Source organism: Megascapheus bottae, chromosome 4, assembly GCF_031878675.1.
Source record: "Megascapheus bottae isolate mThoBot1 chromosome 4, mThoBot2.hap1, whole genome shotgun sequence".
Lineage (NCBI taxonomy): Eukaryota > Metazoa > Chordata > Mammalia > Rodentia > Geomyidae > Megascapheus > Megascapheus bottae.
The window spans coordinates 5003251-5020419 of record NC_143512.1 but is presented as its reverse complement, the minus strand read 5'-3'; positions in this window follow the sequence as shown (position 1 = coordinate 5020419).

The following is a 17169-nucleotide window of genomic DNA, read 5'->3' as shown; positions in this document are numbered from 1 at the left end:
TGGGGCTCCCATCCACAAATGAAGCTGGGGCCTTCAACTCTTTACACACAACACGTAGTGGGTAGAGGGCAGGAGGACAGGGAAGATGAACACGTGGGCAGTGCCTTAAGCATAGCTGGGGCTCACAGGCCTCAACCTCACCACCAGGTGGCGCCAGCAGACAGACAGTCACAAAGAGCAGCCAACCATTAAAGCCGGGCCTCAGCCACCCCTTCTGTGTGGAAGGGGCTTGGGACTGAATGTGAGTGGTAGAGTGAGTGGGCTGAATGAGCTTTCTGGGCAAGCCTGCTTCTGGGGACCAGAATCCAGGACACCCGTGTCAGAACAGGAGTGGCATGGCAGCTGGATAGGGCTGGGAGCTTCTGTGTACTGAGTGAAGGATTGCACCATCTCCTCTACTCTGACTACCTCTGTATTTAACACCCGGGTACCATAATTCTCACAGTAGAAGCTAGCAATGATTAATAATAATAATAGCCTAGTGCTAAATCCTTCAGGTGCATAGCCTGTGGTGATGTCTTAGTTTTTCCCTAAAAGAATAATTGGGGAAACTGAGGTACATGGGAGAATTTACAAGGTGTTGAGCTAGGCACCAGTGGCTCATGCCTGTAATCTTAGCTACTCAGGAGGCTGAGTTCTGAGGATTATGGTTCAAAGCCAGCCTGGGCAGGAAATCAGAAAACCAGAAATGGTGCTATGGTTCAAAGTAGTAGAGCACTCGTCTTGAGCTAAAGAACTCAGGGACAGTGCCCAGGTCCAGAGTTTAAGCCCCATAACCCACAAGAGAGGGGGGGGAGGAGAGGAAGGAAGGAAGGAAAGAAGAAGAAAAGTTTGGGAGTGGATAGCTCACACTACTCAGGAGACTGAGATCTGAGATTTAAGGATCATGACTCAGAGCCAACCTAGGCAGATAAACTCCTAGAGACGCTTACTTCCAATTAACCAGCAAAAAGCCAGAAGTAAATCTGTGGTAAAGCACGAGCCTTGAGTAAAAAAAAAAACTCAGCAAGAGTGTAGGACCCTGAGTTCAAACCTCAGCAGTGGCACACACACATATGAAAACGAGGGAGCACACAGAGGGGACAGGGAGGGAAGGGCATGAAAGAAGACAGACAGACAAACAAACGAAAGAGAAAGAAAGAGGATGGAAGGAAGGAAGAAAGAAAGGAAGGGAGGGAGGGAGGGAGGGAGGAAAAGAAAAAGGGAAGGAGGGAGGGAGAGAGGAATGCACACACACACAGTGCCTAGCAAAAGTTTGTGCAACAAATGGCAAGCAGTTACCATTGTTAAACAAGTTCTGAGGTGGACTTGCAGGGATCCTACTGAGTGTCCCTGTTAGATAGAAAAGGCATTCTGAGGTAGAGAAGAGGCTAGAAGCAATAGAGGAATGGAGACACCTCTACTCAGTGGGGCCCAGCTGGGTAAGGAGGACCTGAAGGATTTGCTCAAAACCTTGCCCAAGTGGACCCCACAAGGCCAAGGAGGCTAGCCAGCACCCTGCTGGCTGTGGCTCAGAGGGTGCACCCCCCAGGGGTCCTGGCTCCCCTGCTGTGAGCCCCCCACCCTCCCTTCTGGTTGGGAGTCCTTCTCCCAGGCCCATATTTGAACAAATGCCTGCCTCACGGCTCACTGCAGGGCCCCAGCCAAGAGGGGCTATTTTAAGCTCCCTGGACATCTTTGGTGGGAACAACCCCAGCCAGCTTGCTCTCAGTTCTCAAAAAAGGGAAACATCTTGGTGAATGGGCAGTCAGAGCATCAGGCCCCTTGGCCCAGGCCGGGTGCCAAGGCCAGAACCCTACCAAGGGCTGTCAAGGATATGTGCACTGAGGCAAGACTCTGACTTACTGAGATGCCCTTGTGCCATATCAGACTTCTGGTTTGCAGAGTGATTCTCTGCTGTAGCTAGTGTTTTCTGAACCCTCATCATCCACTGGCCATCAGACAAAGGGGACACATGAACATTCCTACCAATGCAGGAACTCTATACGTGTCTGCTGGAAACCTGTCTCCTATCCACACCGGGCATTTCTCTCTGAAGATGCAACGTTCCACTTTTTACTAGAATGGTACTTTGTATTTTGCCATTTGGAGCTGTTTTATGGTTTGGTTTGCTGTTTGCCTGTGTGTGGTACGTGGTATGTTTTTGTAAATGAAAGTGCCATTTTTGCATTTTGATTTTTGTATGTCAAAGCTCAGTCTTAGATTCAGGCACCCTGTGGCTCACGCCTCTAATCCCAGCTACTCAGGAGGCTGAGATAGAACTAAGGATCACAGTTCAAAGCCAGCCCGGGCAGGAAAGTCCATAAGTCTCTTAGTTCTAATTAACCAGCAAAAAGGCCAGAAGTAGAGCTATGGTTCAAGTGATAAGACTGCCAGGTTGGCTGGGAATATGGCCTAGTGGTAGAGTGCTTGCCTGTATGTATGAAGCCCTGGGTTCTATTCCTCAGTACCACATACACAGAAAAAGCTAGAAGTGGTGCTGTGGCTCAAGTAGTAGAGCACTAGCCTTGAGCACAGAAAGGCTCATGGACAGTGCCCAGGCCCTGAGATCAAGCCCCAGGCAAAAAAAAGAAAAGAAAAAAAGAGTGTTAGCCTTGAGTGAAAAAGCTAAGGGAGAGTGCCCTAGCCCTGAGTTCAAGTCCCAGCCTGGTCACATAATAGCTAAGTTGCCTGGGCTCTGGATCTCCATTGATGGATGGGTTGTGACAACATACATGTATACTTTGTGGCCTAAGGCAGGCACTCTTGATATGTTGTTATACACGTGGTTCTTATCACTGCTCAATCAGGTATCACAGGTCCATTTTAGTCCATACAGTTCTAGAATGTTCTAGAAGCCAGGAATAGAACAGACATCCCACAGGAGGAAGAGACATACCTTAGAAAGGTCATGGAGGTCAGGGGGCTAGCCAGAGGTAGTTGTGTTGAGGGGCTTGCAAGATGAAAGGAGGTGGGTATCTGGAGCCTTAAAAGTTTACCTTGGGGTCCCATGTGGGGTCATCCTGCCTGCACCCACCTGGAGCTGGAGCAGGAAGGAGCCCTAGAGAGCCAGCAAAGACCTGGAGTAAACAGCCTGTCCCCAGGGCCAGCCAAGGCTCGGGGCCACCAGCACATCCGCTTCTCAGTCCCGGGGGATGTTTATAATCTGCTCAGAGTTACAGGACGTCTGGATTTATAAGATGCAGAATTCTGACTTTTCCCTGCAAAGCTGTCCTGCTGTGTGTGTGTGTGTGTGTGTGTGTGTGTGTGTGTGTGTGTGTGTGAAGTGGCCTCACAGTCCAGCAGAAGAGGACAAGAGGACAGGCAGCCTAAGGGATGTTCTTTTCAAACTCCAGAGCAAAGGGAAAGGTCAATGCCTCTGGTCAGCTTCCAGGAGAGGCGTGTGCAAGCCAGCAAGGCCAGGTAGGCAAAGGCTTGCTGTTCTACAGCTTGAGGCCTCCTGTCTGAGCCCTGGACATGGCGTAAGTGCTGGTGGCAATGATGAGAATTTGCAATGGGTGTTGATGTCTGTTAAATGACGCCAGCAGGGCGCCTGGAGCCAAGCATGGTCACAGCAGCTCTGGCTCAAGGCCACTCTGCCTGCCACTCACTACTCCCCTCTGGGTGGGGGGGGGGGAGCAGGGAGTAAGTCTGAGACACACTGTATCACCCTAGAGCAGGGAGCACTGTTCCTGACCTCCTGGTCCCCAGAAAACCCATCTGCTCTTAAGGCCACAGTGAATCACAACCCCAGCCTCCCTGAAGCACTGTGTCTATGATCTGGGGTGTTGGAGGAGCCCCTGAAAAGCTTTCCCCAGTGGTGATAAGGGCATCCTGCCCAGGCTCTTCTACTTGTGGGAGCTGTGGCCATCAAGGCATTGCCCACTTACAGTAGGGAGGCTTTGTCAGGCACTGGTGACTCAGGCCTATAATCCTAACTGCTTAGAGACTGAGACCTAAGAATCAGAGTTTGAAGCCAACCAGTGCAGAAAAGTTAGTGAAACTCCACTCTCCAATTACACAAGTGGAGCTGTGGCCCAAGTGGTAGAGTAGTAGGTTTGAGTAAAACACCAAAGGCAAAGGACAGCACTAGACCCCTGAGTTCAAGTCCCAGTCCAGTACACACACACACACACACACACACACGCACACGCACGCACGCACGCACGCACGCACGCACGCACGCATATACAGGTCAACTCCAACAAACAGAAAACAATCGAGAGCCTTTGGGAGTTCCTGAAGGAGGTTAATACGTGAATATTGCGTGCCCACTGCATGCCCAGGACTGTCGTAGACACTGGGGATAGGATCCAGTGGCAACAGTCATGAGCTTAGTTCTCGTGGAGGACAGTGGATAGGACAAGGCTACTACTTCAGGCACGGCCACAGCTCAGGCACCCAGGCAGAGCCCCTGGGCTCTCAGCTATCTGCACCTCCTGCTGCCATGGGAACTGCTTGGTCGTCTGGGAAGCACATGACCTCAGCCTGGAGGGCATGAGGAGGAAGGTACTGTGACTCCAGAATGTGAAGCCCTGCCAAATTTCCATCAGAAGGTCAGTTCTCATAGATAGTGTGAGGGAAGGGGAGGAACCAGCCGGCATGGACTGCAGCCATTTCAAAAGTCAAGTTCCCAGGAAAGATGATCTGATCACTGCTCTGGTGTTAGGAAGAGTCCTGGGGTTCCTGGGAGATACGTGGGGGTCCCATTGAGGACCCCAGCTGCGAGATTGCTGAGCCATCCTGCTTCCACCTGTACAGTGTCTGCTTATACCTGTACAGTACTCTATAGTTTACAAAGCCCTTTCACATCCGTGATTTTAATTTCTTTCTCCATCAAGCCAGGAGGAGTAAGGGTTGATTACCTGTTTGTTTGCTCGTTTGCTTGTTTGTCCTGGGGCTTGAACTCTGGGCCAGGGCACTATCTCTGGGTTCATTTTTCTCAAGGCTGGTACTCTACCATTGGAACCACAGCTCCACTTGCAGCTTTCTGCTGGGTAATTGGAGATAAGAGCCTTACAGACTTTCCTGCTCCGGTTGACTTGGAACTGCAATCCTCAGATCTCAACCTCCTGAGAAGATGGAATTATAGTTATGAACGGCCAGTGTCTGGAGTGAAATATTTATCCAATCCCGGGGCTTGAACTCAAGGCCCCGGTACTGTTTGGGGGCTTTGTTAAGGCTAGCACTCTACCACTTGAGGCACAGCACCATTTCTGGCTTTTTCTGTATATGTGGTATTGAGGAATCGAACCCAGGGCTTTGTGTATGCTAGGCAAGCACTCTACCTCTAGGCCACAGCACTCCTGACCCTGAATGAAGACTTTTTTAGAGAGAAGTAAAGTGGCCCAGGAAGGGGGAATGAGGTTGTCTGCAGGGCCACATGGTACAGGGGAAGGACACAGAGCTAGTATGAAGGCCTGAGGCCTTCAGGCCCATTTTAAGTCACCACTCTTTCAAGGTTTGTAGCAGCTTAGGAAATGTTAAGAAGCCTCAGAAGCGGCAGTGGTTAGAAGAGGGCACCCTGGCACCAGGCAGTATCCACAGCGGAGCAAAGGTTAGCCAAGCCCGATGAAAGCGTTTGCGTGGCTGAGTGTGCTCCACACACAAGTTGGCTTTGGAGGATATGTGTAGGACACAACATGGCTTCATGCCAGGGGACATGCTTTCTGAATCAGCTCAAGAGAGAAGGCACAGGTCCGGCTGACCCTGCCCTCCTTCTCCCCAGCAATGTGCTTAGATTATTTAGCCACAACTCTGATGTCCACACAGATACGATGAAAACCTTCCGTCTTCCATAGCGGGATTTTCCTGGCGGTCTATGTGATCGTGCCCAGGCTGGCTTCAAACTGTGATCCTCAGATCTCAGTATCCTGAGTACATAGGATATAGCACGAACCGCCAGCTCCCGGCACACAGGGGCATCTTTGGGGCTTTTTGATGATACTCAATCGATTGTTCTTTGCTCTTTTATTGGTTGTCTTAAATTTCCCTGTACCATCTTTCTGTGGACTACACATGGACTGTCTAAGAATATACAGAGTGAAACAACTCTGTAGGTCACACACAGCACCAGTCAGGACAGGCTAAGTTATGCTGCGGAAACAAGCAGCACCCCCTCCAATCTAAGGGGCAGAGCCAAGCAAAAATATTCCTGTCACCTAGGCCATATGTTCTGTACAAGCTGAGAGCTCTGCTCCTCACAAGCGTTTATGAACAGAGAGATAAAAGCTTCCTCATGACACTCACAACCACAAGTATCACAACAGAGTCAGAGGTTTGTGAATAACAGATAAAGGCAAAGAATGGGTTCTGGAATGCCTGTGCCATTACATGCTTTCTTTGAACAAATTCTCTCCTCTCTCTCTCTTTGTCTCTTCCTTTCTCTGTCTCTCTCTGTTTCTCTCTGTGTGTCTCTGTCTGTCTCTCTGTCTCTCTTGTTCTGGGTTTCACACTGAGCTAGGCCAGGGGCTCTGAAGATTAAGAAGAGCAAGTTCCTTCTCTCAGGAGCTCCATCATCCAGGGGGCAAGCAGGCAGGTGGAAAGGCAGTTCCAGGTCACATAAAGTCCCTGGGGAGCACAGGGCATGCTGGGAGCTCACTTCCTGCAGGAAGGTCACCATGACTCCATGAGAACAGGGCAAGAAAGGGTGAGAAACTGGCAGGGGCAAAGGCTAGCACACAGCTTCAGAACTAGTGGGTTCTGTGGGCCATGGAGTGATATTCTCTCTCTCTCTCTCTCTCTCTCTCTCTCTCTCTCTCTCTCTCTCTCTCTCTCTCTCTCTCTCTCTCTCTCTCTCTCTCTCTCCCTCCCTCCCTCCCTCCCTCTCCCTCTCTCAGTACTGGGATCAAACCCAGGGCCCCATGTGTCAGGCACAAACTCTATCACTAATCTACACTATGGCCCTTTATCATCTGTAAAACAAGAGCAGTGAGGAAAAACCCACTCCCTCCTCTGCCAGCAGGTGAGCAGAATTCCCTGTTAGCTCTAACTTGAGCACAATATTGCGTGGCTTCGTGTTGCTACCTCATCCAACAGGGCAGCCCTGGCTTTTGCCTCTGATGAGTTTCCTATTTTATCTCCCAGAGACATGAGGACTTGTCACTTTTTCCCCCCCCCGACTAATCTTTGATTTCTCCCACACATACACCGACATTTGTTTCTGTTTTGTGCCAGTACTGAGACTTGAACTCAGGGCCTTGAACTCTAACTCTGGTTTTTGTTGTTGTTTTGATTTGGTTTAGTTTTGGGGTTTGAGGGGGGGTTGTTTTTGTTTTTTGCTTGTGGCTGAGGTTCTACCACTGACCACTTCTCTAGTCTTGTAATTCGTCGTTGTTGTTCATCATAAAGATGATACCTCAAGGACTTTTCTGCTTAGGCTCCAAAGTGTGGTCCTTATATCTAAAGGCACAAGCCACCAGGGCCCAGCTCCGCTACCTGTTTTCACGTTGTTGTTGTTGCTGTTTTTAAATACATTTTACCTCACCAGAGAGGCCTTTGGGGGGGTTGAACACTGGGGCAGAGAAAGGCAGATCTGAGCTGGGCACAGTGGTTCACACCTATAATCCTAGTTACTCTGGAGGCTGAGATCTGAGGCTCAAGGTTCAAAGCCAGCCTGGGCACAAAAAGACCTGAGACACTTATTTCCAATTAATGTCTAGAAAATGGGAAATGGGGATTGGCTCAAGGGTAGGGCAGTAGCCTTGAGCTGAAGAGCTCAGGGACAGCGCCTAGGCTGAGTTCAAGCCCCATGACCCACAAAAAAAACAAAAAAAAAAGGAAGAAAGACAAAAGAAAAAGAAAAAAGCAGATCTGTCTGCCTTTCCAATCCCCAGAGGAGATTTATGCAGCTCATATTTTATTACCAAAGAAAGAAAATAGAATTGGAAAAGAATCTCTGCTTGAGCTCAAGGACTGAGGAGTGAGTGGTAGACATGGAAAGCAGCTGCAGAGTGGAAGTTGGAAGAGGGCCTGTGAGCCATACCCGTCACTTCCTCTGCTTTACAGATGGGCAAACAGAAGTCCAGAGAGGGAAAGAAACTCAGAGTGTCACACAGCACATCAGCATCAGAGCTTGGACCAGAACCCCCTCCTTCCTCCAAGCTTGAGGCTTGTGGTTCACAATCTGAGGGGACAACTTTACTCTCCCTTGGGATGGGGGTGGAGGGCACCGCTTAGAATTATGGCCTGTTCTGGTTTCACAGTTGTACTCCAGCAGAGTTGTAAAGTTAAGAACCTTATAAACATTACCTTATTAAGGCTTCTTGGAAACCCAAGGTTGAAGCTCCTCTGGGTCATGGAACAGGGAGTTGAGCATCCAGTGAACAAACATAGGGAAACGGTACATTATTCACTCGGTTTAGGAAACCTCCTGGCTTCTAATTATAAGATTTGTTTAACAGTCCTGGGTGGTTTACAAGGGCTTGGAGTCAGTGGAAGTCCTGAAGCTGATTTATGTCAGACTGAGACAGGCTGGGGCTGGGAGAGGCTGTGAGGGAGAAGGGAAGGGGGGAAAGGGGAAGGGGGGAGAAGGAGTACCTTCACAGCACAGAGGAAAATGGGTAAGTCCAATCCTTAACCCTCTCCCCTCTGTTGGCCCAGTCCTCCTTCCTTCCATACACTGAGAGCCAATGTGAATTTGTTCTACAGCAATTGAGTGAAAGGATTTTCTTACTCTGTGTGTGTGTGTGTGTGTGTGTGTGTGTGTGTGTGTGTGTGAAAGACAGAGAGAGAGAGAGAGAGAGAGAGAGAGAGAGAGAGAGAGAGAGAGAGAGAGAGAGAGAGAGAGAGAGAGAGATCGCTTCCCCTTTTCTTCCTTAGCACATGACCTAACAAATGAAAGGGTGGTAGCCTGGCTGGGGTGGGGAATGTCACTCCATGGCCCACAGAACCCACTAGTTCTGAAGCTGTGTGTTAGCCTTTGCCCCTGCCAGTTTCTCACCCTTTCCTGCCCTGTTCTCATGGAGTCATGGTGACCTTCCTGCAGGAAGTGAGCTCCCAGCATGCCTTGTGCTCCCCAGGGACTCTGTGTGACCTGCCTGCCTGCTTGCCCCCTGGGAGAAGAACTTGCTCTTCTTAATCTTCAGAGCCCCTGGCCTAGCTCAGTGTGAAACCCAGAACAAGAATTTAATGTTTAAGCTGGGTACTATGAAGAAACCCAGAATTCAGGGCTGGGAGTATGGCCTAGTAGTAGAATGCTTGTCTGGCATGCACAAAGCCCTGGGTGCAATTCCTTGGTACCACATACACAGATAAAGCTGGAAGTGGTGCTGTGGCTCATGTGGTAGAGTGCTAGCCTTAAGAAACCTCAAGGAGAGTGTCCAGGCCCTGAATTTAAGCCCCAGGATGACAGAGAGAGAAAGAGAGACAGAGACAGAGAGACGGAGACAGAGACAGAGGAAAGAAAGCTCAAATTCATTCCTCTCCAACAAAAGGGCATTGATTGGTGGCTCACTTCTATAATAGTAACTCCCCAGAAGACTGAGATCTGAGGATCATGGTTCTAAGCCAGCTCCTACCGGGACATTTATGAGACTCTTATCTCCAGTGAACCACCAAAAAGCCAGAAGCATTGCTATAGCTCAAGTGGTAGAGCACCAGCCTTGAGTGAAAAAGCTCAGGGACAGCGTTCAGGCCCTGAGTTCAAGTCCTAGCACTGGCACAAAACAAACAGAAAAAGCATCAGTGAGGACTCTCTCCTTTTATTGAATCCACACCACCTGCACAAAGATAAATAAACCACTAATGGTGCAAGGGAGGGGTGTTAGGTCAGGATTGCATCTGTGCATGAGAGGGTCGAGACGTAAGATAAGTAATGGTAGAAAGGAACTCGTCATAGTTGAGAGCAGACAAGAATCTTTTTTAAATGATCCCAGAAGAGCATTGTGCGGCATCGTTATAAAATTATTAGTTCCCAGCAGAAAGTGCTAGAGTTTTGGCAATAACTGTGAGCACTGTGGTGTTTGTTGAGTGAATTGTATTTGATAGAGCTGTCTGTCTGGTAGGAGGTGGTTGTTACCTGTAAGTTGAGGACAAAGTAAAGGCATCACCCCATCTTCTGGTTTTTGAGGACAGGGCTTTTTTTCTAGAACCCCAGACTCATGGAATTTTGCCATTTTAAAAACAACCAGGGCAACTACATAGGCATAAAAACTTATGACTCTATCGACATGTTTTATTTCATAGATCAGTATGTATCTGTGATATACAAACCCTTAGCCTAATTTTGATTATGCTCTAAAAAACTAAGTGCCAGTGGTTGTATATAGAGATTCCCTTCTCGAATACTTGTTTGTTAAACATGTCATTTGAAATATGATGTAAAAATCAATGTTAATAAATTCTTAAAAAAAAAACAAACAGGGCATAGTGGTAGGTACAGGGTGTTGGATTTAGGTTGAGAATTCTGGGCAACAGGTTTCTAGAATCCCTTTCCTGCTAAAGGCTGTGTGTGTGTGTGCCTGTGTGAGTATATATATATATATATATATATATATATATATATATATATATATATACAAATATATGTGTGTGTGCATATGCACATGCATGCACACACACATGTGCACAAACACGCACACACACTTGTGCCAGTCTTAAGACTTGAACTCAGCCTGAGTGCTAAGCTAATTTGCTCTAGGCTAATGTTCTACTACTTGAGCCACACCTATTCTTCCAGCTTTTTGGTTGGTAATTGGAGATGAGAATCTCATAGACTTTCCTACTTGGACAGGTTTCTCAGATCTCAGCTTCCCGAGTAGCTAGGATTACAGGGGTGAGTCACCAGTTCTGAGTTCCTTCATGGCTGAAGGAAGCTAAAGTCTGCTAAGTCTTGCAAGCTAAAGTCAGCCTTTCCCAGACTCACCAGGGCCTGGAGGAAGACCATTTTCCTGGGGTTCATTGTAGCTACCACACATGCAGCACGTCCACAGCAATCCCCCTCTCGTGTTCAAAGATGAATTGTGTTCCCCCAACTCACATGGCAAGATCCTAATCCTCACCCCTCAGAATCTGACCATATTTGGAAATAGAGATTTTTGCGGATGAAGTCACACTAGAGAATAGAGCGGGCCCCTGTTTCTACAGGATTGTTGTCCTTTATAAGAGGATAGTGTAGAACCTGATATGGTAGCACACAACTATAATCCCAGCACCAGAGAGGCTGAGCAGGAGGAGCTTGAGATGAACCTGGGCTGTGTAATTGAGTTGGAGGCCAGGCTTTGTTACACAGTGAGACCTCATTTCTAGGAAACAACCATCTGGAGAGTCGGGGGCTTGGAGACAGCCCGTGTAAGAATGCTGTGGAAATGGAGGAAGAGCTGGGATGGGGTACTACCAGCCACCGGGTGCCAGAGATTATTAGCAAATACTCAGAAGTTGTATAAGGAATGGAGTAGAATCTTTTTTTTTCTTTTTGCTGGTACTGGGTCTTGAACTCAGGGCTGGGTGCTTCTCCTATAGCTTTTTTTTTTTTCTGAACTATCTGCCCAGGCTGGCTTTGAACTGCAATCCTCAGATCTCAGGCTCCTAAAGTAGCTAGGATTACCGATAGATCCCACTAACACCTGACCCAGATTCTTTAGCTTCAGAAAGAACCAATCCCAGCACACCTTGGTCTTTATATCCAGCCTACAGAACCATGAGACTATGCTTCCCTCCATCCCAGCTTCCCAGCCCATTTTGTCACAGTAGCCTTGGCTGGCTGACATCAGCTTGGGTTGATACATCGTCAAGGGTCAGTTGCTTGCAGTGGTGTCAAGAGGAGGCAGGTATAGTTCTAAGCCTGGGCTCAGCTCCAACAGTGAGTGCTTAACCTCTGACAGAGATCCCCCCTCTTCTCCTTGAGTGAACGGTGCAAAGTCAGGGTCCTCCAGAGAAATACAGCCAGCAGGATATGAAGAGACAGGTATGGAAATCAGCTCACACAGTTAGGAAGGTCAGCAAGTCCCATAGTTTGTTGGGCATGGTGGTACACAACTGTAATCCTGGATACTCGGAGGTGGAGATAGGACAATCACAGTTTGAGGTCAGCAGTGGCAGGTATTACAAGACCCTGTATGAAAAACAAACTAAAAGGAAAGGACTAGAGACGTGGCTTACCTGGTAAAGCTCTTCCTTAGCAAGTGCAAAGCCCCAAGTTTAATCTACAAAACTACAAAAAAAAATACAGTAATGAAACTTAGTAGACACTATGTGAAAGTAAATTATCCAACTTATGGGCAGAGATAGGAGGGAAAAACTGGGAGAGAGCCAAGGAAGAAGGGACACTGTCCAAAAAGAAATGTACTCATTATTTGACTTAAGACACAGTAACCTTTTTGTACATCACCTTATAATAACAATAAAAATATTTAATAAAAAAAGAAAAGGCTTTGCCAATTCTTTGCAGAGAAAATGAATAAACAGTGGGGTTTTTTTCTTTTCATTGAACTGAAGAAAAAAAATTTTTTTCCAGTCCTGAGATATGAACCACTTGAGCCCTAGCACCACTTCTGGCTTTTTCTATGTGTGTGGTACCAAGGAATTGAACCCAGGTCTTCATGCATGCCAGGCAAGTGCCCTACCATTAGGCTAAACTCAAGGCCCTGAACTGAAGGCATTTTAAAGTCCCCTCAGTGAAACCCAGAAGAGCAGCTGGTGGAACTCTGACTCTGTCATGTTCACAAGTCTGACAACCTAGGAGCTGCTGTACCAGTGCTAGGGACCCCCGGATAGAGAGGCAGGGGTGCTGCTCCAGCTGAAAGGCAGAGAGGGGTCACCTTCCTTCACCTTTCTGTTTCATTTAGACTGCATGAATTCGACATTCGGTCTCCTGATAGAATCGCCAATATCTTCCAGAAACATCTTCAGAGACGAGACAGCAGTAATGCCTTACCGTCTATCTCGGCATCCCTCAGCCCAGACAAGGTATCACCTAGACACGCCATTCTCTCGTGTTCCCAGGATATTGCTTGGAGCCAACTTCTCCAGTCTTCCTAACTGTGTAAGCATCTAGTTTCCTGTAGTAATTCTTATTCTGCTTAAATAAACAGGAATGGTTTGTTTCCTGCTATCAGCTCTGGTAGTACCACACCTCACACCTCAACTCTACAGTTAATGTCCCATTTTGCACATGTGGCATTCCTAAGTTCTAACGCAAAGTGTACTATGGTGGGGGACTTGCTATGGGCTTTATATAAGGTAATAATTGCTGGGTTCTTCCTGATAGTGAAACACAATTCATGCTCAATAGAAAATAATGGATTGAAAAGAAAAAAAATCAAATACAGAACTCGATCATGAAGACCAGAGAAAACTCTGTTCTATTTTGTTGAACTGATGCATTCTTGCCACCAGTGCATTTTGACACACATGTAAAGTCACATGCCCACTCTCCTGTGCTACTGCAGTGTTTCTTTGCACCACTCAGAGTGTAACTCATGAGCCCTAGATGGTCAAACATCCCCACTGTCTGCGCTAGGAATATCAGGTAATCAGATGTGTAGCTCACTCCCTCTGTCTGACACCCCAGGGTGCCCTGGGCCTTTCAAGTGTCTCAGTAGGCAGTGGTTCCAGTCTCATTTGGTTCTATGTTCATGCATTTTCTTAGAACTAAATGACCAAGTGGGAAGTGCTACCACTGAGTTATGGCCTGGGGTGCAGGTCAAGTTCTCAGTTCCTAAAGGGCCACCAGGGGTGAAGCTAATATTCCCCACAGACCAGGAATGAGCTCCCAGCCAACCCCCCAAGGCTCTCCCAGGTCAGCCTTTAAGTTCCCACTTCCTGTCCGCATCTGTGTCAGGTGGTGACAAACATCAGGAAGGACTGAGCTTCACCACAGAACTTCCAACTCCATGTGCACTCTTCCCTGGTGAGCAACAGAGAAGGTTTGCTCTCTGCTTCTCTTGGGACAGTGGCAGCACTCACCCTCCCCTGCCATTTCCAGAACCTCCAGTGAGATTCATTCTGGCACGCCTGCGCAGTAGACTGCAGGAGAAGAAGGTGAAAACTCAATCTCCAGCAGGGCACCTGGCTGCAAGCACACTTACACACACTTCTCCACACATGCACAGACACATGGTCTGACTTCAATGGGATTAGACAGATTAAAGTCTATACTAAGCTTTTCAAAAAAAAAATGCTCCCTCAATTATATCTTGTAAACAGCCTTCTTTTTTAAAGAAAATGGTTTAATCACTGAGTGATTAGAAGAATTTCAGAAAGTAGAGCGTTGGTGGCTCATGCCTGTGATCCTAACTGCTCAGGAGAATGAAATATGATGATCACAGTTCAAAGCCAACCAGGGCAGGAGACTCCATGAGACTTCCATGTCCAATTGACCATGTCCAAAAAGCCAGAAGTGGAGATGTGGCTGATGTCATTGAGTGCCAGCCCTGAGTGACAAAGCCAAATTAGGAGTGCTAGGTCCTAAGTACAAGCTCTAGTACCAGATACAGAAGTATCCATGGTCATCAATGAACTTACTTCCCAAATTCAAACTCTCATCCTTGAAGTTCTATGTTCACTGAAAAGAACACATGGAGCTTAATTTTTAACTCAGGGGATATGTCCCGGTCTAAGACGTAGTTGCTTCTCCACAAATGCCTGAGTGTCTTTTATTTTATTTTTTGCTGGTCCTGGGGCTTGCATTCAGGGCCTGAGTGTGACCCAGGAGCTCAAGGCTAGAGCTCCACCCCTTGAGCTACAGAGCCACTTCTGACTTTTTCTGTGGTTTATTGGAGATAAGAATCTCACGAGGTTGCAAGCTGGCTTCTAACCCTGATCCTCCAATCTCAGCCTCCTGAGCAGCTGGGGTTACAGGCATGCGTCACCAGTGTCCTGTTCTGGGTGCCTTTGTATAGACTTGGTATGAAGTCAATAACGGGCCAGGAGCAAGCTGGTGAGATGAGGTTCGTCGAGTGTGGGCTAGAAAGGACTTGTTCAGTTGCCATCCAGCCTCTACGAGTGCTTTTTTAGTGATGGAGACCCTGGCCACCTTACCAAGACATCCACCAGCCCCCTTTGTCCTGGTGTTTGTGAACTTGAACTTCTGGAATGTTCTAACTACACTAATGACGCTCATCCTACAGAAAGGATCCTGTAGAGGAGATACACCCTCCCTCACCCGCCTGAATGGAGTTTCTCCTCCCTCCACTGAGCAGCTTACAGGAAACAGAACTCACCTATTCCGACACACTCCTAAACATGACCTCCCCTCCCATGGCGTCTGCCTCCCCCACACAGCTCCCCTCATCCCCAACACCTGAGGATGGTCAAGGCTGCTTCACACCTGGTCTACAGATGGGAAAGCCTGAGAGGCGCTGTGGGCAGGACAGAGAAAACACAGAAGTGACTACTATTTGATGGTGATTATTCGTGTGTGTGTGTGTGTGTGTGTGTGTGTGTGATGTGTTAGCGTGCTAGGGCTTTCATGCAGGACCTGAGCCTTTTCCTTTAGCTTTTTCGTTGAAGGCTGAGGCACTACCACTTGAGTCAGACCTTCACTTCTTGCTTTTTGCTGGTTAAATGGACATGAGTCTCATATAGTTCCTTCCCAGGGCTGGCTTTGAACCCTGATCCCTTAGGCCTCAGGCTCCTAAGTAACTAGGCATGAGCCACCAATACCCAGCTTCATGTGATTCTTTTCCCTCCCTCCCTCCCTCCCTCCATCTCTCCCTCTTTCCTTCCTTCCTTCCTTCCTTCTTTCCTTCCTTCCTTCCTTTCTTCCTTCCTTCCTTCCTTCCTTCCTTGCTTCCTTCCTTCCTTCTTCCTTCCTTGCTCTCTTTTCTTTTCTTTTGAGACAAGTTCTCACTGTATGTCTGTTTCTAGGCTGGTCTTGAACTTGTTCTCTGTCTAGGGTTCAGTAGCAGAGATTCTTCATCAAGACAGAAAAATATGCATGTGGCTCAAGTGGTAGAGAACTAGCCTTGAGCTGAAGAGCTCAAGGTCAGTGCCCAGGCCTGGAGTTCAAGCCCATGATCAATAGACAGAGAAAGAGACAGAGACAGAGAGAGAGACACTACCGGGTGGAGTGGAACGATCCCCTCTGCTTCAGCAACCAGGAACGTCAATCCTGCACCAGCGCTGCCATCAACAACACTTCTGAGAACAAACAGACCTAGCTATCAGAAAGTCATGTACCACCACACCTGGCCTCTTTTGGAAATAGTTTTGGTACCGGGACACTCCTCCTCTGAAGTCCTTGTCTCTTCCATCCCTGGTGTTGACAATTGACCTTCTCATTTTGGGGTGGTTTTCCCCCGTGCTGGACTTAGGCTCCTAGACTCAGCACCCCTAGGAGCCAGAACCATAGATATGGAGGTATTCTAGGAGGCGAAAGCACTGGCTCTCCTCCCCCACCCCCACCCCCAACAGGGAGATGGTCGTTTCTGAGTTTTGAACCTCATAGAGTGGCGTGGCTTCGGTTTCACAGTCTCCAGAGGGGCCTGTCCATAGTGGTTCTGCTGGACCAGCTATGCCCCTTGGAGTATTAAAGTCAGATGAAATGGAGAGTGAGGAGGAGGCTTACCCCAGAACCTCTCACTGCACCTGGGACTTTCTACACGGTGGGATTCATTTTCTCCGCCCAGGGAGGGAGGGATGATATGTACAGTTTATACTGTATGTGAGGCTCCTGCATCAGCACCTGTGATGATGCTTGCTGTGGGCCAGGAGAGATGGCTTCCACCTGCCACCCCAGCTATCAGGAAGCAGAGTGGAGCTAGGCCAGGCAAGTTAGTGAAACTCTATCTCAATCAATAGGCCAGGCATGGTGGCATGGGCATGTTATCCCAGCCCTGAGGAAGGCTTAGACAGCAGGTTCAGGGTCCTAGGCTAGCCCTAGGCAAAAAAAGAGAAACAGAAGAAAAAAAATCCCATCTGAAAGATAGCATCAGCACCTTAGGAGGCTGAGATCTGGGAATCAGATGTAAATCTGATGCAAATCTCCAATTAACCAGCAAATGGCTGGAAGGGGAGATGTGGAAGTGATAAAACAGCAGTCTTGAACAACAACAAAAAAGCTCACCAAGAGCTCAAGGCTCTGAGTTCAAGCCCCAGTGCCAGCACACACAATGGATAGATAGATAGGTAGATAGACAGACAGACAGACAGACAGACAGACAGATAGATAGCTAGATAGATAGATAGATACTAAAGCAAAAAGGTCTGGAGGTAGGGCTCTAGTAATACAATACCTACCTGGTCATTAGG